A 20,882-nucleotide genomic window follows, 5' to 3' on the forward strand; every position below is an offset into this window, starting at 1 on the left:
CTATCCAGGTACCCCATAAGATTTTAAAAGGAATAACAATTCTGATCATTTCTACTAATAAGGATTAAAACTAACTCTACAATAAGTAAGGTTTTCAGACAAATACAAATTTAATAACAATATTCTTTCTAGGGTTGCCTGGGTGGCTCAGTTAAGTGTCTGCCTTTGGCTCAGGTCATGACCCCAGGGTCCTGGGATCCAGCCTGCATTAGGCTCCCTGCTCTGTGGGGAACCTGCCTCTCCCTCTTCCTTTGCCTACCACTCCCCCTTCTTATGCTCTGTCAAATAAATAAATAAAATCTTTTAAGAAACAACAAAACAAATATTCTTTCTGTAATCTTAAAATGTTTACTGATTACAACTAGAAATTTTTTTAAAGAAGACAATTTTAAAAGAGACAATTTAAAAAGGCAAGCCCCTCCCTGCTCCCATATATTTATTTAAACTGTTAAAATGACTTTCTTTCTTTCTTTCTTTCTTTATTTTTTTAATTCATGAGAGACACAGAGACACAGGCAGAGGGAGAAGCAAGCTCCTCACAGGTAGCCTGATGCCAGACTTGATCCCCAGACACCAGGATAACACCCTGAGCCAAAGGCAGATAGATGCTCAACCACTGAGCCACCCAGACACCCTACTTTTTTTTTTGAATGACTTTTTTATGTTCTATTTTTAGTTCTCTTTCCTACCTTCATTTGAAAAATATTTATGAGGACCTACTATGTGCAACTTACAGTGCTAGATACTGGTTATACAAAATGTGAACACATCAGATAAGGTATTTTTATTCAGATAGCTATGTTGTAGCAAAGATACTACACAAATTAAGTCATTATTTAATTACAATTCTGTTAAGTGTTGTGTTTAAAAGGAGCACATCTAAAAAAATTTAAATAAAAAAAAAATAAAAGGAGCACATCTAAGGGTGCCTGGCTGTCTCAGTTGGTTAAGTATGTGACTCTTGATTTCAGGGCTGAGTCTGAACCCCATGTTGGGTGCAGAAATTATTTTAAAATAAGTATTTTTTAAAAATAAAAGGAGCACATCTTCTCTGGGGTGGGGATGATTAGGAAGTCACTAAAGGAGTGACATATAAACTGAGTTTGGAGGACTGAAGAGGCATCAACTAAGGTCAAGGTGGGGGGCCTTCCAGGGTATGGGAACACCAAGTGCTAGGAAGAGACCGTGAGTGGACAGGAATATGCATTTCAGGAACCAGAATAGGGTCATTGTGGTAAGAGTTCAGGCAGCAAAAGGGAGACTGGCAGGAAATGAGGTAGGGTCTTCATTGGGTATTCACTGAACAAGAGAGACCAGTTATTTCTTTTCATGAAGTTTATATTCCAAATGAGGCTTTGGGGACTCATTAACAGTTTTGGTTTTGTTTGTTTTTGTTTTTGTTTTTTTTTAAGATTTTATATATTTATTTGAGAGAAAGAATGACTGAGAGAGAGAGAGCACAAGCAGGGGAAGCAGCAAAGGGAGAGGGAGAAGCAGACTCCCCAATGAGCAGGGAACCCAATGTGGGGCTCGACCCCAGGACCTTTGGGATCATTACCTGAGCTGAAGGCAGATACTTAACCCACTGAGCAACCCAGGCACCTGCACTTCAGGAACAGTTTAAAGTAGGGGACAGATATCAGATTTACACTTGTTTTCTGGGTAAAGTTTTACATTTGAGGTATAACATATATAGAATAGTTACATAGTTTTAAAAGATTATTATTGTTGCAGCTTCAACAATTCTCTGGGGGAGAGAATTTCCTACTTACATAAGAAAAACTGAGGTCTTACAAAGCTAAGTAATTTGAGGTGATCTATTCAATATACATTTGAGTGGGTACAGTATGGCAGGCACAGTACAAGTATGTGTTTAAGGATGCAGAGATGAATACAACAGTCTTGCACTAAAGAAATTTATAATCCAGCGTGAGAGAGAGACCTAGAAACATGATAAAGTACTGTAGTCCATGCTAGAAATGGGTAAAATATAATGGAGTAAAATATAATTCTTCCTACGAAGAATTAATCATTTCACCTCGGTGTTAAAGGGACATTTTTTCCATACTATTATAGTTTTTGAATTCTCATTCATTCCCGTGCTTGGAACATGGTATGTACTCAAGCAGATGTCTGCAATACAAATCAACTCAGGACTTTTAACTCCTAGCACAGTGCCTTTCCAAAACCAACTGTGCTCCTAACTCTGGAAGAGCGTGCATTAATTCCAAGGAGCTCTTTGAAGTTGTTTTCTGAGCCAGTTTACAAACCACAAAGAAACTACGTCTCCTTAAATGAAAGCCCAACCTCATTTCTGACCCAGCCTGAAAACCCATAATAATATCTAAATAGTTATTATTATTTTAATCTTTATTCAACTTTTAAACCATCACCAATGGGCACTAACAAACATTTTAAGTAATCTCTATGCCCCCAACATAGGGCTCAAAGTCAGGACTGCAAGATCAAGAGTTGCATGCTCTACAGACCGAGCCAGTCAGGTGCCCCCAAACAGTTTTTTTTTTAATTTTTTTAAAAAGATTTTATTTTTTAAGGAAGCTCTACACCAAAGTGGGGCTTGAACTTACAACTCAGAGATCAAGTCACATGCTCTACCAACTGAGCCAGTCAGGCACCCCAAGAGGTTTTTTTTTTTAAGATTTTGTTTATTCATGAGAGACACAGAGAGAGAGAGGCAGAGACATAGGCAGAGGAAGAAGCAGTCTCCCCAGAGGGAGCCCAATGCAGGACTCAATCGCAGGACCCCAGGATCACACCCTGAGCCAAAGGCAGATGCTTAACCACTGATTCCCCCCAAGAGTTATTTTTTTAAAGCAAATCTTCATTCAGAAGAAATGCTCCTATGAAGACAATCAAGACAATATTCCATATACTCCTTCATAATCCATGATCTCTGTCCTGAAAGGACTTATATTTTAGTTTCTATTTGGAAAGATAAAATATAGAACATAGAATAAAAATAGATATTAAGGTTGCATTTGTTCACTTATTTAAAATATTTGTAGACTGCCTACTATAGGCCAGGACAGGAGCTGTAAGGAATGTAAAGATGAGTAGGACAAATGCCTGCCATCAAGGAACTCATAGTCTTATGGGGGAAGCCAACAATGCAAAACCCAGGACAGTAAGAGCTGTAATTCAGTAGGTACACACAGATAAGAACACAGAAGCTATACACAGTTGCCATCGATTCTAATTTAGTAGGCACTTATTTCCATTGGTCAGTGCCCATGCCTTGTTAAATATCAGTTATTAAAATATTTTAACTTGGGGCAGCCCAGGTGGCTCAGTGGTTTAGCGCCGCCTTCAGCCCAGGGCGTGATCCGAGTACCGGGATCGAGTCCCACATTGGGCTCCCTCCATGGAGCCTGCTTCTCCCTCTATGTCTCTGCCTCTCTCTCTCTCTCTCTCTCTCTCTCTGTGTGTCTCTCATGAATGAATAAATAAAATCTTTAAAAAACATATTTTAACTTTACTTTGGATAATAATGCAAACTGGTAAATATTATAAGTAATTGCTATATGGAAAAACAGTGACACACACAAAAATAAGGTTAAGGGGTCAGAGGAAATGGTGAGAAGTAAAGTTTAGGGATAAGATACCCTGGGATTCCCAAGCAAGGAAGGTTAGCATATTTGGATGAGGATCTGGTTGTAGACAGAGGAATACAATAATCAAAAGGCTAGTGCCTGGAATTACCTAGGTATATCTATGTCAAGGATGTGGTTTAGAGCTGTGTTATCCAACAGGGTAGCCACTAGCCACAGGTGGCTACTGAGTACTTGAAAAGTAGTCAAAAAAAAAAAAAAAGAAATGTAGTCTGAATGGAGATGAAGTGAAAAATACATTCCAGATTTCAAAGACCTAATATGAAAAAAAAGGAATGTAAAGCGTCTCAATAATTTTACTGATTACATGTTTACATGAAATATCTTCGATATATTGAAGTAAATAAAATTTTTTGAAAATCTATTTTACCCTTTCTAACGTTTTAAATGTGGCTACTAGAATATTTACAATTACACACGTGGCTCACATTTGTGGCTTGCATTCTACTTCCATTGGACAGTGTTAGTCCAAAGTGCTTGAAATAACAAGCTAAAGAGTTTAAACCCTCTAGGCAATGAAACACCACTGAAGGTTTTCAAACTTAAGTGCCTGTGGTAGACTTGGGGAGGGGGCAGGAAACATAAACAAGCACTGTTTCAGGACGATTAGTGTGGGGGCAATCTGTAGGGTCAAGACACTAGAGGCAGTTGTCAATGTCAAAAGGCTGGCAAATGTCAAAGGGTAAGCAGGCTCAGCTGGAAAATATACAAGGTCTTTAGAAGTTGCAGGCTGGGTAGAGGGAGGAAGAAGAAATAAAGAGCAGGGGTTGATGAGCAAAGAAAAACAGCTACAAGCACTAGCCCCAGCCTGAACAACCAAGGTGCACTGCTCAGTGGACTTAGCAAGTCAGCCACAGTTTAGATCTACTGTGGCTCAGTGGTAGGAGCTCCCAGGCAGAGGTACAATTCAGAAGGAGAACAGGATCAGTGTCCTCTTCAGCAATTTCAGATCTATTTCTGAAATAGACTACCAACAGTGAGATCAAGTCCCAGAGAAGGTAGGAAGTAGAAAGCAAGGCTACCAGAAACTGCAAGAAAACAGTAAATTATAAAAGCAAAAATCCAGACTCACAACACAGGCAACAAATATTTGCTGGGAGTTTATTGTACGCCTGATACTTGGCTCAGCTCTAGAGACACGGGAAACAAAACAGACATGGTCCTGAATCACAAACTGTGGTGAGAGCTATGAAAAAGGAAGAGGAGCTCTGAAAGACCTGACTGAGGGTAGATGAGGGTAGTGGGCGGTCATAAAGGAAAGCATCTCTGATGAATTGGCAATTTAATCTGAACCCTGATGTTATGTAGGTGAAAATTAGGAAGCTGGGGAGGACCAGCCCAAGCCAGGAGAGTGGTCTGTACAAAAACCTTGAGCCTGCAAAAGGCTTGGTTGAAAAAATGGAAAGTAAGACCAAGTAATTGGGACATCAGAAAGGGGGGTGGGGTGGGCCATAAAAGAGATGAGAGAAGGTTAGAGAGGCAAGCACAGGCCAGATCTTACAGAGCCTCAAAGGATGAAAAATAAAATCCCAGACGGGGGACGCCTGGGTGGCTCAGGTTGAGCATCTGCCTTTGCCTCAGGGTGTGATCCCAGAGTCCCAGGATCAAGTCCCACATCAGGCTCCCTGCATGGAGCCTGCTTCTCTCTTTCTGCCTATGTCTCTGCCTCTTTCTGTGTCTCTCATGAATAAGTAAATAAAAAAAAATTCATTTTTTTTTACGTATATATATAAAATCCTAGACGGACTTCAGGGCAATGGGAAGCCACAAGAGGTTCAGACCAGAGCAGCAGTCCAATCCCGATGGCGTTCTAAATACTCCAATTACCTGTGCTCTGCTCAGACTACTGAATGGGAGCCAGCTCAGTAGCAAAGGGCAGGAGCCAATATCTATAGCTGAGCAGCAGGATTCCAGGTCTGGGATAAGAGCTTATTATAAGGCCCTCCGAGTGTTTCAGGGTTGCAGGGAAGGAGGACGGCATCACCAAAAAATACAGAAAAATCTGATGGAAGAGCTGGTTTAGGAGGCAAAGTTGAACAAAACTTTAAACACATTGATTATGAAGCAATAGTGAAGAATTCCAGCAGGTAAATATTGATGTCATTTTAGAGTATGGAAGAAAGGTCAGACGTGGATATGCAGGTTAGCAGATACAAGGTGATAATTTGAAGTCCCCAAACTAACATTTTCCAGTAGACAGAGAAAAGTAAAACAACAAAAGAGGCCTAATTCTGACCTTTAGTGTTTATCTATCTCTGGGATAGAAGTTAGGATGAAGGAGAATCAAAAGGAATATGGTCTGAGGAAATTTTGGGGGGATTATGGAACTGGTCTGTATCCTGATAGTGGTGGTTACATGAATCTATGCACAAGTTAACTAACATTCATGTATACATACCAAGAGCTAATGTTACTGCTATTTTTTAAATAGGTTTTTTTTTTTTTTTTTTTAAGGAGTGGAGGTAGTCAAAAGGACTACTGCAGGGAGACATAACAGGATAAATCCCGAAAAGGTGCTCTGGGAATTTTAACCATTAGGTAATTGGCAACCTTGGAAAAAACCTCAGTGAGTGTTAAGGTTGGGAGCCAAGCTGCAAAGGTTCAAAGAATAACTTGAGCAGTGAAGGGAAGCAGTCAGTACAGCCTCCTCTTTTAGAATTCCCGGAGGTGAAAAGAAGAACAGAATGGCACACAGCTCAAACAGATAAGGAGAACTGGGAGATCTAGCAAACTGGCAGATCCAACCTTCCACACCACAAGTTGCTCCATTTCAGTATTCTTCTAGAGCATGCATTTTGCACATGAACTACTTTTTTTTTTTTTTTTTAAGATTTTATTCACCTATTCATGAGAGACACACACACACAGAGAGAGAGAGAGAGAGAGAGAGAGAGAGAGGCAAAGACACAGGCAGAGGGAGAAGCAGGCTCCATGCAGGGAGCCCGACGTGGGACTGGATCCCAGGTCACCAGGATCAGGCCCTGAGCTGAAGGCAGGCGCTAAACCGCTGAGCCACCCAGGCTGCCCAACATTAAATTTTTAACAGGTATGGACAACCTCATCATCACCAGTGGCACTTCCTATTTCTTTTCCTTTCTACTTTTCAGTGTCCTTTCTACCTTTCTTCCTCTGGATAATTTAGGAGGCAAAATGGAATAAGCACAGGCTTTGAAAACCGACACACTTAAAACTAAACCTATCCCTTAAAATTACTGGCCATGAGGCTCTTAGAGGGTCTTTTTCTTATCCAGAAAACAGTAATGACACCTATGTGACAGGCTTCAGGTAAGGATTAGGAAAAAATACAGAGAGGCTGGCATGTGAGATGCATGCAGTAAATGTCAGTTAACATTATTACTATCGTTTCAACAAATGGTATTGCTCTGACTTAAAACACTTTTAAGTGCTTCTATCTGAATGAAGAAAAAAATATTTTTTCAAAGGCATGGCATTTATATGCTACCTCAGAAATGCAGCTTGGTAATTTCTTCTTCTTAAATCCTATCACAAACTACTCTGCTCAAATGCTAATGTTTGGGACAAGCACTCAGAGAAGGCCAAGAACCAAGAAAATATAAAGGCAGCATTATCATCATTGCTGTGTCTGTCCCAAGCGGGCCAAGCCAGTCTGATTTGTGTTCTGGATTCCTTAATGTAGGGACCTACTACATTCATATCCCTCTCACTACCTACCCACAGCGATACAGCACGCTGTAGAGGTGCAAACCAACGTGCTAAAAGTTCTGCCTTTAGAGAGGCATTTACATAACATTACCAAAACAATAAATATATTCTCAAAGCCAGGATCATTAATGCTTCTCCAAATCAACAGGAAGCTATGGTCCACTGAAAGTCCCCACAACTATGAAGGAAATAGCCTCTATTGTTAAACTTTCACAAAATGCTAAGATGCGAGATTTTTATACACCTTCTTTCTATACGCTTAACTCCTGGGGTGGGGGGAGGCAACCAATGACGTTTTATTCACTATGGAGAAATACCTCTCGCCAATTTTGTTGCATAATTTCGCGTACACTGTAATACAAATGACCAACTTGAAATTCGTCTTATTCCTCGCACAATTTCTAGCATAGATGCTAAAGAGTAATAAAACAGCCAAAGGACCCACGAAGAAGCAAGGAATCTTGAGACCGAGGTCGGCACACTCTGCCTAGAGAACTGAGGATGGGCTGGTCCTTACTTAAGATGCCCAACAAGCAGCTACGGTTACGGGGCGACCTCGGCCACTTTGGGGTATCTGGCCCTCCGTGGGCTGACAAACCCACTGGTTTGGACCCAAGGGATGCCAACTCAGGGGGAGACAGGCTCGTCTCCCCCTGGCGCCGGCTCGTCCCATTTCCTCGTGGAAAGCCTGGACAGCCTCTCGAAGGTGGCCACGCCGCAGGGCTCTGGGATGAGGGGCGCGACACCCACTCCCCCGGCCCGGATTAATCAGGAGAACGCGTCCACGCTGCCACGCAGGTCCCGCGGTGCCGCGCAGGCAGCCACCGGGGCGCTCGGGGGCCTGCCGCCTCCGTCTACCTGCCCCCCAGCCAGGCAGGGGGCCCGACGCGCCTCCGAGGGCCCCCCGCTCTCCGCCGCCACGGGGAGCCCCTCCCCGCCCTGGAGGCGCCCCCCCGCCCAGCGACGGGAAGCGAACCCGACTCGACCAGCCCACCCGGAAGCCCTCCCCCAGCTCACACCTGCCGGCGCGTGACGCCCAGAGCCGCGCGCGCCCGCCCGCCGGCCCCGCCATTCGGGGCGCCCCTGCCCTGCGCGCGGGACGTCGCCCGCGTCCCTCCCCGACCCGGGGTCAAACCCACCGCACGCCCGCCCCCACGGAGCGCGAGCTCCACGCCGCCGCCGCCGCCCCCGCCGGGGCCCGCGCGCGCTCCCGCCCCCCCTCCAGCCCTGTCCCCGCCGCGCGCGCTCACTCGCGAGGACACGCACACGCTGCGCCTCAGCTTGACAGGCCGGCCCGCGCCGCGCGCTCCCGCGGGCGTCCTCGCCCACCCGGCCGCTCCGCTCGGACTGGGCGGTGCGCGGGGGAGGGGAAGGGCGGCAGTGGCCGTCGGTCCTCACTCACCGCCGAGCCGCGCCGGCTCCGAGTGCGCGGCGTTCCGCTGTGAGGCTGCGATGCGCTGCGATGCGCGCGGTCCCCGCTTCTCCGCAGGCTATGGAGGCGACGTAGTAGGGGGACTGAGGGGGCGCGGGGGGGTCACTCCCTCCCTCTTCACCTCCCAGAAACACGGGGACCCCAGAAACTAAAAACAAAATAAACAAACTTTCCCCTCCGCCTCCCTCCCCCAAAACCACAACACAAACACTCGGGAGCCCGCCCAGAGCCCCACTCCATTGGCCGCAGGGAGGATGCTTCCGGCTCTCACTGGCTGGCGCTTGTGCCCATCAAGCTGCTGTTCCGCCCCTCCGAGTCCTCGCCGCTGCCGTCGCCCCTCATTGGCCAAGCGCTTCCCGTTTGACGAGCTAGGATTGGCTGAGCCGCCTGCGCCAATCATTCGGGGACACACCCCCTCAGCATCCCAGAGGCCGCTTCCTTGGTCGCGGACCCGGAGAGGCGAAGGGGAAACTAGAGCATGATGGCGGCCGAGCTCACTTGGCGCAACCATCGTCTTTTTTCTTTTTTTAGCTCATGGGTGCCTCGCCCTCGCGCTGTCTCCCCTGAGCTCCTCTCTCCATCCAGTATTGCCTAATAACGGAATCTATACGCGCCGGCTCCTTGATTTATCCCCTTCGAAGTGCTGAGTGTGGGCTGGTTGTGCGTCATTGGACCGTCAGAATGTCAGTCCTTAGTCACATCTTCAAGCTATTGGCGGAACGGCCAGAAGCCCCGTCCAACAACAAGGACTGGTGCCATTGGTTCGACTCCACAGAGTTCTTTCCCGGTACCTTATTGGGCCGGGAGGCGCGTCAGTCAGACCTGGATGCTCCGTGCTCCGGGTAATTGTTTGCTTGGGAGTTTGGGGGACTCTGGTCGTTTGGCCCGCAGCTGACGATGATACTGACTGTCGTTTATTTTGTGCCTCCTTTGTGCCAGCGACTGTCTCCTCAGTCCTTTACAGGGATTATCTGTTTGAACCTGTGGGTTTTACAGTCTCTGAATTTTACAGATAGAAACGAAGGCTCTAAAGAGAATTAGGACACTTGCCCAAGGTCACCTAGATAGAAAGCAATTGGTGAACCTGGCATTGGTCTTAGGAGGCTGGTTCCAGAGCCTTCGCTTTTTCACTGGCGCCTCTCCCTTCGTCCCGCATCTTACCTGCCTGCCAACACAACGTCTTAAAAACGTTTCATTCCGAATGCAAGTTCCCCCGTCGGTCTCTGGAGGTGACATTGTGGGAGACTAAAGTTACGGAGAGGTTGTTACTGCCGCCACCGCCTTCTCCCTGGCACCCGTTCCTCCCCACCCTAAAGCAAACCATCTTGGTGTTTCCCGACCAGAAGCCCATCTACTTCTGTGTTTATTTTCTCAGCTTTATAAATGAACATTTCTACCATCCTTGTGTGCCAAGCCTACCTCCTCAACCCTCCCTCATCTATCTTCCAGCTCCCTCTTTGGTGAGAGAGAGAGAGAGAGACCTCGAGAGCCAGAAACAAGGAGAATGAGAGTCTAAAGAGAGATAAAGAATAAATTGCTTTAGAGATAAATAATTTATCACATGCAAATGGAACAGCCCTTCAGCTCCTGGGAAGCTTCCAGAGTGGCCCCTGATGCAGTGCAAGACGTGTGCTTCTGGCTCCTCGCCACTAGATTCTCTGTGGCAGCTTTCAGAGAAGTGAATCCAACATTCCAGCCAGGGGAGGGCAGGATGCTAAGGACCCACTGCCAAAGAGCCAGCCCCAGCCTCTGGGACAGAAATGATCTCCAGGAGCACAGCTCTGGACTCCAGCCCACATTCCGTCTCGGGTAATTAACATTTTACCATCCCAAATCCCCATCCCCTGTAGCTTCAGTAGGATCACCGCCCTTGTTTTACTTCCTGATTCAAGCTGTTGTGTAACCTCGTTGGCACTGCTTTAGTAATAAAACAACCACTGTAACACTGTAATGCTCAACACTGAACAGACTTTCGGCAGAGAAAGACAAGGCATTTCACAAACATCAATAAAGATTAAATGGCAGGTATTCCTAGGGTAACTGCCAGCAGAAGGACAGAAAAGAAAGATCATGAGTTAAATTCTAATTAAATGTCCTAAAGAACCTGAATCCTTATAACTACCGGCACATACCCCGTACCAGCATTCCAATATGGGGCTTCTGAACCAGAAGACACAATGAATGAGGACTGTTCAGGATTCAAGACCTTCCTTATCTTCACATTGGTTCTTTGTAACTCTTTTAACCCATAAATCAGTGCTTGGTTTTATAGTTAATTGTTGGACACATCTGTCTGCCCCAACTTAGTTGTATGTTCCTTGAAAACAAATGGTTTCTGGGATACCTGGGTTTCTCAGTGGTTATCTGTCTTTGGTTCAGGGCTTGATCCTTGGTCCAGAGATCGAAACCCACATTGGGGTCCCTGCAGGGAGCCTGTTTCTCCCTCTACCTATGTCTCTGCCTCCCTCTCTCTCTCTCTGTCATGAATGAATAAATAAAATATTTTTTAAAAAAAGAAATGGTTTCGGGATCCCTGGGTGGCGCAGCGGTTTGGCGCCTGCCTTTGGCCCAGGGCGTGATCCTGGAGACCCGGGATCGAATCCCACATCGGGCTCTCGGTGCATGGAGCCTGCTTCTTCCTCTGCCTGTGTCTCTGCCTCTCTCTCTCTCTCTCTCTCTCTCTCTCTGTGTGTGACTATCATAAAAAAAAAAAAAGAAATGGTTTCTTTTTCATCTTTATATTGTTCTGATTATAAAGGTCCCCAAACAAATAATTATTCAGTAAATGTTTATTGAGTCTGTCAGCACTTTCCTAAGGTACAAGGGCTACACAGATGAATAAAACCTCTGACTTCAGGGACCTCAAGTCTGGTAGGGTTGGCCAAAAGGTAAAGATCATCACAGTGCAGATGGCTTGGAAGAACACGGGAAGAACACAGGACTCAAGCTTGGCAGGACAGAAATGGCTTCCCAGAAGAAGTGACATCTACAAGGAGAACTAAGGGGTGAAATGCAGTTAGCTGGCCAAGAGGCTGATGACATGTGGTGACCTGTAATATTTGTTCTCTGTGGGCAGGGAGCAACAGAGGACTATCCAGGAATGGCCAAAGCCTGTTTTTCCTATAATCTTTGTTTGTGAGGGCCTTCATTTCATTGTATTTTCCCTCTCCAGGAGAAAACAGGAAGCTGGAAACCCTGTCGTGTTTGCCCACTTGAGAATAGGAAAGTAATTTTCAAATAAGATTACTGTTTTTCCAATAATAAAAGTAACACTGAGTAAAGATTTCAGACAGTATAGAAAGTTTTAGAGAATATAAGCTCTCCTAAATCCGTACTAGAGCCAACTCCTGTTAAAGAGAGTATCTTCCCAGACTCATGAATAGACCCACATGTGGATTTCTTCTTCCCACAAATAGTGGGGTGTGGTTTAACATGTGCACTCTGAGAGCTCTCATTGCTCAAAACTGCAGCTTTGGGTGGAACCTGTCCTTACTTTCTATACTTATGGGAAGGAGGCCAATAAATCAACCAAATGTTTATTGTAGATGATGGCTTCAAATTCCTGTTACAGCAAATGACAAATTACCACCGTTACAGGACTCTGGGGCTTGCTCAGGCTAGTGTAAAGTCAATGAATGGGGGCGGGGGATCTGCTGTGCCCACTGCCTTAGGGCTTATGGGTATGCTTTGGTGGTTGCAGAGTCAATCTGTACCCTGAAAAGGCAGCCCAGGTCAAAGAAGAATGTGCTAATGTGCTCTTCTTTGCTGTTTCTCATTCTTTCTCTGCATGCTACTTGGGGAAAATATTTTTTGTTTGTTCCAACTCACCCAGCTTTGAGAGTAAAAAAGCTCGTTAAGCCCTGCACAATTGTATTTAGGCCAAGTGCAGTATGTTCTTGGAGTGCTCTACTATTCTTAGAGCTCTATATGTAGGGTTCTATACAGTTGGCTTTTTGCTGGAAGAGAAGGCAGATTTAATGAGTGATAGCTGCCTTGGATGGCTACCAAAAGTGCTCTAAGCCATTCCAAGCAACAGGCCTTCCTCTTTTCCCTTGAGAGATTGCTCTGTGATCCCTGAACATATTGCATGGGCCTGGACAAAATCCAATGCAACGGGAATTTCTGTGAACGATTCTGCAATGACCCACAAGCTTGGGGTGACATAGCCAGCTGGATATGCTCCAACTCTGATTTCTGTGACACAGAAGAACTCTGTCCACCCTTTGCACTGGCCTCTCATTGCTATGAGACATTTGGAAGTGTTTGTAAAGCATTCTGCAATTCTCTAATCGTACAACCATGGGAAGATCCCTGTAAAGGAACCTAATCCAAAAAAACAAGAAGCCTGCTGACAGCTGATACTGCTCACTGGAGTAGTGGGTATGGCCAGAGCCAAGGCCAAGAGCAGTGGGGTAGGGGAACTTTCTAAAGGGTGCTGATTATAGAGGACATGCTTATAAGTATTTATTACATGTCAGGTAGCATTTATTGTGGAACAAAGCTCTTGTGACCGGCGCTATGCCACTTCTAAATCATCTTTCTTCTTATGACCACACTTCCTGAAAAGCTCCCTGTGAAGCAACGAACACCAGACTCCTCCTGTTTGCTGGCCAACGTTAGACCCACAGGAGGCTCGCAGGAGAACCAGAAGTGGCTGTTAATAATAACTACCCTCTCACACACACCTGCTTACTATATGTCAGACACTACACTGAGGGCTCTACCTGGATCAAGGCAGCTCATCTTCACAACCCTGGTTAACCCCAGTTTCCAGAGAGGGAAACTGAGGCACTGGTTACTAACAAATTTGCCCAGGTCACCAAAGGTAATAACCTCAGAGCTGAACCCAGACAGTCTGACTCCAATGAGTAAGTTCTCTTCACTGCTGTGTTGCCCGAGACGTCCACATCGAGAATGCCATAGGGCAGCTGGGGAGACACCTGGCCTCCAAAGGAGCAGTTGCCCTCAGAGCCTTCCTTCGCTCCACTCCGGGCTGGGCTCGTTTCTCCTACAGACTCAGGGAAAGAGGTGGCCTCTTCCTGGCTAACTTATTGCCGCCGGTGGTCCTTCCTCCGCATCCCAGTTGGGAACTGGCTCTCCTCCCACCCACTCCAAAGCAGCCTCCATTCTTCCTGCCCTTTCCCCTCCATTTCCTTTACTCAGCTTCTTAAGTAAGGACCTGAAGCTGTCTCCACTGGTGCCCCTTCCTTCTTTAAACCCGGCTCCTGGCCCTAAGGCTCTGCCAACACTCATTTCTCCAAGCTCATCTATGACCTCTTGTGGCCAAGATCCAAGAGCTTGTCTCAATTCTCGTTTCCATGGCTTCATCACTACGTTTTACTCCGAGAATCTTGGCTTCCCAAAATAGCCAGCTTCCCTCCTACCTCTACAACTGTTCATGCTCTTTTTCATACCACCTCTTTCTCTAAGCTCCTTCAAAGGAGTCTGTCTGCTCTTCTCTCCTTCTGTTGCCTTCTGGGGGCATGAGGGTGGGGGCGAGGAGCTGGGTCATTGTCCTGCCTTCACCTCTAGGACTGCGACTTTCATCCCTCTGTCTTCAGCCTTCATTCTGCAGCTCAGTTGCTGTTCACCTTGAGCAAGTCACATACAGAGTGTCCTCTTCCTCCCTTCTAAAGTGAATATATTAAATCAGATTTACTCTTCTAGATTCTAAAATAATGATAAAACCTGAAGTTTTGGGATGCCTGGGTGGTTCAGTGGTTGAGCGTCTGCCTTTGGCTCAGGGCATGATCCCGGGGTCCCAGAATCGAGTCCCACATCAGGCTCCCTGCATGGAGCCTGCTTCTCCCTCTGCCGTGTCTCTGCCTCTCCCTATATCTCTCATGAATAAATAAATAAAATCTTTTTAAAAACCCCAAAACCCTGAAGTTTTTATTTATTTTTTATTTTTTTAAAGATTTTACTCGGGCAGCCCCGGTGGCGCAGTGGTTTAGCGCCGCCTGCAGCCCAGGGCATGATCCTGGAGACCCTGGATCGAGTCCCACGTCAGGCTCTGTATGATGCCTGCTTCTCCCTCTGCCTGTGTCTCTGCCTCTCTCTCTCTCTCTCTCTCCCTCTCTCTATGAATAAATAAATAAAATCTTTAAAAAAAAAATAAAGATTTTACTTATTTATTCAGAGACAGAGAGAGAAAGGGGCAGAGGGAGAAGCAGGCTCCACGTAGGGAGCCTGATGTGGGACTCGATCCAGGGTCCCCAGGATCAAACCCTGGGCTGCAGGCGGCGCTAAACCGCTGCGCCACTGGGCTGCCCAACCCTGAAGTTTTTAAATACATACCACACCCCTGCAGGACCAGCTACGTAATTTGCGGCCATGCAGAATGAAAGCATGGGGCTCCCTGTTCCAAAATCATTGAAAATTTCAAGACAGTAACAACAGAACATTAAACCAAATGTGGGACCCTCACCTTCCGAGTGTGGGGACCTGTGGGACTGTGAAGAAGGTTGGCTGCCCATGAAACCAGCCCTAGTGCCAGGCACTGTCTTCAGAATTTTATATGTATTAATTTCCTCAGTCCTTATAACAACCTTAAAAAGTAGAATCAGATGAGGAAACTGAGGCAAACAGAGGTTAAATGACTATCCAAGGTCACGTTTTTTAGTTGGTAGAACTGAGAAAAATACCTGTTGGTCAGGGCTGTTGTGAGATTCACACGGTGAAGGATGGTCCCCGGTGACCCCTTGAGAGAACTTCTGGTGGCCCCTCAGCTGGGCCACGCCCATCCCTTCCTCAGTGAGTTTGCAGCCCTCCCTCCATGGCTTCCCTCTTTCTTCTGAACCAAGGTCCACATTTCCTTCAAAGCTCAGTTTGAGTCCCCTCTTTCCTTGCAGGGGCTTCTGGAGCAGAGAAGTTGGGCCCACTTCTCTACTCCCCCAGAGTCAGTACCCCGTGTAGAGTCAGAGCCTGGTCATGGGGCTCTTTGTAGCCTTCAGAGCACTCACTTGCCCATTGCTTGACCTCTTGAGGTTCACTAATAACCAATTCTACAAGGCTACAGGGAAAACTTCTTTAAACCTCTCTCCACAACCTCATGGGGTAGTCTGTCTTACCCACCAGACTGGGAGGCCTTGAGGGCAAATACTATATCTGAATCTTCACTACATCTTTGATGCTTATAATTCTCTTGAAAGAATTCTTTCTAGGCTCTGGACCTTTCCCTGGAATGCCTTGCCTCATTCTTCCCTCTCCTATTCACTCCTCAGGTATTGGCTTAGAGACCACCTCCTCCTCTAGGAAGCCTTCCCTGATCTCAACTTGTGGGTTAAGTGCCTCCTCTGGGCTTCCACACCCCCTGTACTTCCCCATCATAATGCTTGCCTTCCTGTGTCCATCTTCCCAACAAGGTTATAAACACATTGAGGGCAGAGACCAGGTCTGTCTTATTGCATTGCCTAGGTCACACTAAGTCCTCAATAAGTTTGCTTGAACAAATGAATCAATAAAAGTAAATATTAAATACATGTCATTAAACTCCAGGTTCTTTAATGGCTTTCAACACAGGACTGGGCACCTGATAGATACTTATGTAAACTTATCAAATGGGTGAAAACCAACAACTCTGGAATTTCTGTAAAGAAGAAAGTTTAGTGGCAACAATCTGGTTAAAGCAGCAATCTGGTTGGTTCCTCTTGACAGAATAATGTCAAAGAAGGATCCCAGGTGTGACAATGAAGAGTTAGCGTTGAGAACACAGAAGAAAAGTGTGCTGGGGCTTGCCGGCCACAGCCAGCCACTACCTGTTTTTGCATAGCCCACAAGCTAAGAATGATTTTTACATTTTTTAAGTGGTTGGAAAAATTAAAAGAATAATATTTTATAGCACATGAAAATTATATGCAATCCCAATTTCAGGGTCCAGGCAGTTTCATTGGGAGACAGCCACACCCACTCATTTACATACCACCTGCAGCTGATTTAGTGTTACAGCAGTGAAGGATCCACATGTCCACAAAGCCTAGAATATTTACTGTCTGACCTCTTACAAAAAAAAGTTTGCCCACCCCTGGCCTCTGCCATCTTACTCTTACCCAGAGAAGGAAAAGAAACATGTTGCCAGCTGGCCACAAGGTGTCAGCATCTCACCATGGTGCTTTCAGCTGAATGGGCTCCTCTAAGGAACCACAGCCAGGAGTATGGCCCCAGGCCCTTGCCTGCCCTTGAGCAACTCCCAGTACCACCAGGGCTGTAGTTGTGGAGAACGACGGAGCTTAGAAGGTAGAAGAGGGGAGCCTGGGTGACTCGATGGGTTAAGTGTCTGACTTTGGCTTGGGTCCCGATCTCAGGGTCCTGGGATCAAGCACCTGGGATGGAGCCCCGCATCAGACTCCCAGCTTGTCCCCCTCTCTCTCTCTGTCTGCCCGACACCCTGCCATTCTCTCACTCTCTCACTCTCTCAAATAAATAAATAAAATCTTGAAGAAGAAGAAGAAGAAGAAGAAGAAGAAGAAGAAGAAGAAGAAGAAAAAGAAGAAAAAGAGGAAGAAGAAGAAGAAAAAGAAGAAGAGAAGAAGAAAAAGAGAAAGAAGAAGAAAAAGAAGAGAAGAGAAAAAGAAGAAGAAGAAGAAGAAGAAGAAGAAGAAGAAGAAGAAGAAGAAAAGAAGAAGAAGAAAAGAAGAAGAAGAAGAAAAGAAGAAGAAGAAGAAGAAGAAGAAGAAAGAAGAAAGAAGAAAAGAAGAAGAAAGAAAGAAGAAAAGAAGAAGAAAAGAAGAAAAGAAGAAGAAAGAAAGAAGAAGAGAGAAGAAGGAAGAAGAAAGAAAGAAGAAGAAAGTTGGGGAGGGTCTAGAGCTCACAGGAAGGGGATAGGACTGGTTTGGGAAGTCCAGGGGCCTGGTGCAGGTAGGCAGGCTTTTCTGGGTGCACTGGGTTTTTGTTTTGTTTTGGGTTTAATTTGCATTTTATATATGAAGGGTTTTCCAAACAAACTAAAATTCTTTATTTTATCTAAAACTATCCATGAAGAAAAGCTGTGGGCCTTTTTCACAATCAGATAAGAGTGTAGCCCTCTTTCATGCCTGGAACCAACAAGCCCACAGAGCTAAGGTTGAGGAGGGGTGTGCACCGGGGAACATAGGGCCCTGCCCAGCAAAGCAGCCCACAAGTGGCACCCTGGCAGGATGTATTCCACCTTTCTTTCAAACCCTGGACCTTGAAACTCCTTTCAGGTGGGTGGGTATTTAGCTCTGTGTGCCAACTACTCAACCTGAAAGTGACAATCATATAGGGAGGGGCAGGGAGAATTCAGGAGAGAATGTCCCAAGAAGGAAATGATAAAGCTCTTTCACTTTAACACACCAACGGAAGTATCACTGGCTGGTAACTAAGTTTCTTCAAATATTCACCACTGTGCTGAGTGCTTTACTCCCCACAGCCTCTGGAAAGTGGCACCAAGATTATCCCCATATTACACATAAGGAAACTGAAGTTCCAGGTGGGAGGCGACTTGCTGGGTCACTTAGCTAATATGTAGCCGAGTGGGGAATCTACCCCCACACTGCCCATCCCGTGTGTGGCACCATGTGCCTCAGCTAAGGTCAAAGCAAACGGCATGCCCCAGCACCCCCTAAAAACACGAGCTCCACCAGGGCCTCCAGGGCTCATCATTCATCCTAACTAAAATAAGCCTAACTCACAGTCAATATGCACTGAAGGAACAAAATGAATAAAGCCTTCCAAATACTCCAGTGAAGTGCCTTTCCTTGTCCAATCAGCCAACTCCCAAAGCCTTCCAGAAAGGTCCAAGCTGCACTCTGGAAATAATCACCAGGCATGGTTCTTGGTTCTTAGCATAGGATGGCATGTGCTTCCCCTTTGCTTGTGCCGAGGACAGTGGCCACTGCAGACAGACTGCCTGTTCTTGGCTTCCTCCTCTCTCTGCCAGACTCCTCATACTCTCACTGCTTCTGTGTCAGGTCTGAGCTGGTCTCCTATGAGACGTGGACATCTGCTCCTGGAACTGCTTTTTTGTGGCTGCAGACAATGCCTAACTTCTAGTCACTTTACTGACTGAAAACGTGTCTCTAGCTGCCTATTGCTTGGAGAGGCCAGTGCAGTGCTCCAGATGGGTCCAGATAATTAGATTCCTGCCCTTCCCATGACTTGTTGGATGACTGGACATATTTCCTCACATCAAAGCCCTCACCTCCTCGTCCCATTTTTGTGTTAGCAATTTGAACAGAAGCATACAAAGTTCCTGCGCAGCCAGAGAGGCCTGGAGACCCAGGCCCACCCAGTCTGGAGTACCTGAAGAAGACTGTCCACCGAGGACACGTACTGAAAGAAGTCCTCCTTGAAGAAAGGATTCGGTCAGGAAGGACTTTTCATAACTCTGTTCTCAGGAAATTAAGTAGCAGAGAGCAGACTCCTATTTGGTGTCCATGTCTCAGAAGTCAGGAACAAGACTGAAAGGGTCATGATCAATTCTGAAGCCTCTGACACCACCCACGTTGATTAGCCTGGCTTACTCTATCAAGTGGTTGTCAAGTTTTCAATCATCTAACAAACAGGCATTAACTGGATACTGTGGATAGAAGAGTAACCCAGATAAATGATGGACAGAATGGGTACCTACAACCCCTGGATGGGAAACCCAAGGACAGAATGGGTACCTACAACCTCTGGATGGGAACCCCAAGGACAGAATGGGTATCTCTCAGCCTCTGGTTGATCTAGCAATTACTCAGCCCAAGAACACACTCACAGGTGCACATGCCACCTTCCAGCTTTCTTGAAGGCACCCATCCTCTCAACCTTGGTCTGGCTCAGCCTTCTAAGTCCGGGGTGCCTGTTCTGCACCAGACCTTCTGCCCCTGGGGCAGCAATGCAGACGATTACAGTGACAGCCGCTGGGTCCTGCAGGCAGGGCGCCGTGACTGTGGCACACAGCCAGATGATCAACTACAGCCCCAGTGTGTGGTAGGACTCATCTGCTGCTAAGGGGGGCTCTGCTGATGTTGACTTGTGACACTCCAGGTAGCAGTTCCCACTTGGCCTGACTTGAGCGCGGAAGTTTCTCTGCTATCAGCCCTGTCTGCCTTTTGGGGTGAGGATGCTGTTGGGCACACACAGGTCTGGCCAAGGGTGCGTTTTGTGGAGGGCTTGACTGAAACTAAAGGAAGGCGAACAGATTGGGAGGAAATGTAACAGGGCGCTCTGTGGAGTAAGGCAGATGTGTGCACATAAACACACCTGTTCTGGGGAGTACAAGGCAGTGAAGAGCTAACCAAGGTAACTAGAACGAGACAGAAGATGCTATTATGTCAGTTACAGAAAGCAAAATCTTTGGCAAATCAGCCACCCTCTATGGGCCAAAGCGTTCCATCAAAGATACCAGCTTCATAGGAGCATGCACGTGAAAGCACCTCAGAGAAGCAGCCTGCTTTAAGGCCGCAATGAGCTGTCTCGCTCAGTAGGGGTGACTTCACCCCCTATGGACACTTGGTGACACCCAGAGACATCTTTGGTTGTCTCACCAGGATAAATGCTACTGGCATTTAGTAGGTAGAAGTCGGGATGCTTCCTAACATCCTACAATTGTATAGGACAGCATCTCCCCCAACAGAGAATTTATGGCTCCCAAGTGTCACCAGTGTTGAAGGCGAGAAGCCCAAGCTAGAGGAGCAGGCTTAGATCTGCATTTTATGCAGGGTGGGACCTTGGGAGAGCTGTGTACCTCTTCATCTGTAAGACCTGAGCTGCACATTACACAACTTTGGGAGGGTCAATACCCAAATGTCCAGGAAAACTTTTTATAACACTGTAAAGGCTTCTTTTCTGAGCTTTTCTTAGTTTGAAACCTGCAGGTGATGGAAGCATCTAGCACAGTCACTGGCATATAATAGGTGCTCAGCAAATTAAAGAGAAAATCATCATAGTAAAAACAAAAAAGGCCCATGTCCCCTTTCTGTCCTGTGTGCTCTGTATCTCAAGCCACCTTTTTTTTTTTTTTCCTTGCCTGTCCATTCTATTAAGTTCTGTACAGGCAGAGGGTAGTGATGTTAGCAGAGGCTATGTTGAAAGCACCTTTGAATGATCAGGGATAGGACTGATCGTATACCCCAAGGACAGAAGACACAGGAGACCGGGAAGTTTTGCCAAATCCAGGGAGAGACTCCAGTCCC

The 20,882-nt window shown here is 46.3% G+C and overlaps 1 protein-coding gene across 4 annotated transcripts in view; it reads right to left on the reverse strand.

Annotated features, from left to right (window-relative positions):
* The window catches only part of TNRC6B (trinucleotide repeat containing adaptor 6B), a 255,735-nt gene extending 246,143 nt beyond the window's left edge, over window positions 1-9,592 (reverse strand). For 3 of the 4 annotated variants that reach the window (XM_041755373.1, XM_041755370.1, XM_041755375.1), the window contains exon 1: window positions 8,716-9,592. The gene's annotated coding sequence lies outside the window, so the exon portion shown is untranslated. Of the gene's footprint in view, window positions 1-8,579; window positions 8,659-8,715 lie in introns of those variants that run through there. The other variant, XM_041755371.1, reaches the window with a different exon arrangement.
* Between the last annotated feature and the right edge of the window lie 11,290 nt (window positions 9,593-20,882).

Source organism: Vulpes lagopus, chromosome 5, assembly GCF_018345385.1.
Source record: "Vulpes lagopus strain Blue_001 chromosome 5, ASM1834538v1, whole genome shotgun sequence".
NCBI classification, from domain to species: Eukaryota; Metazoa; Chordata; class Mammalia; order Carnivora; family Canidae; genus Vulpes; species Vulpes lagopus.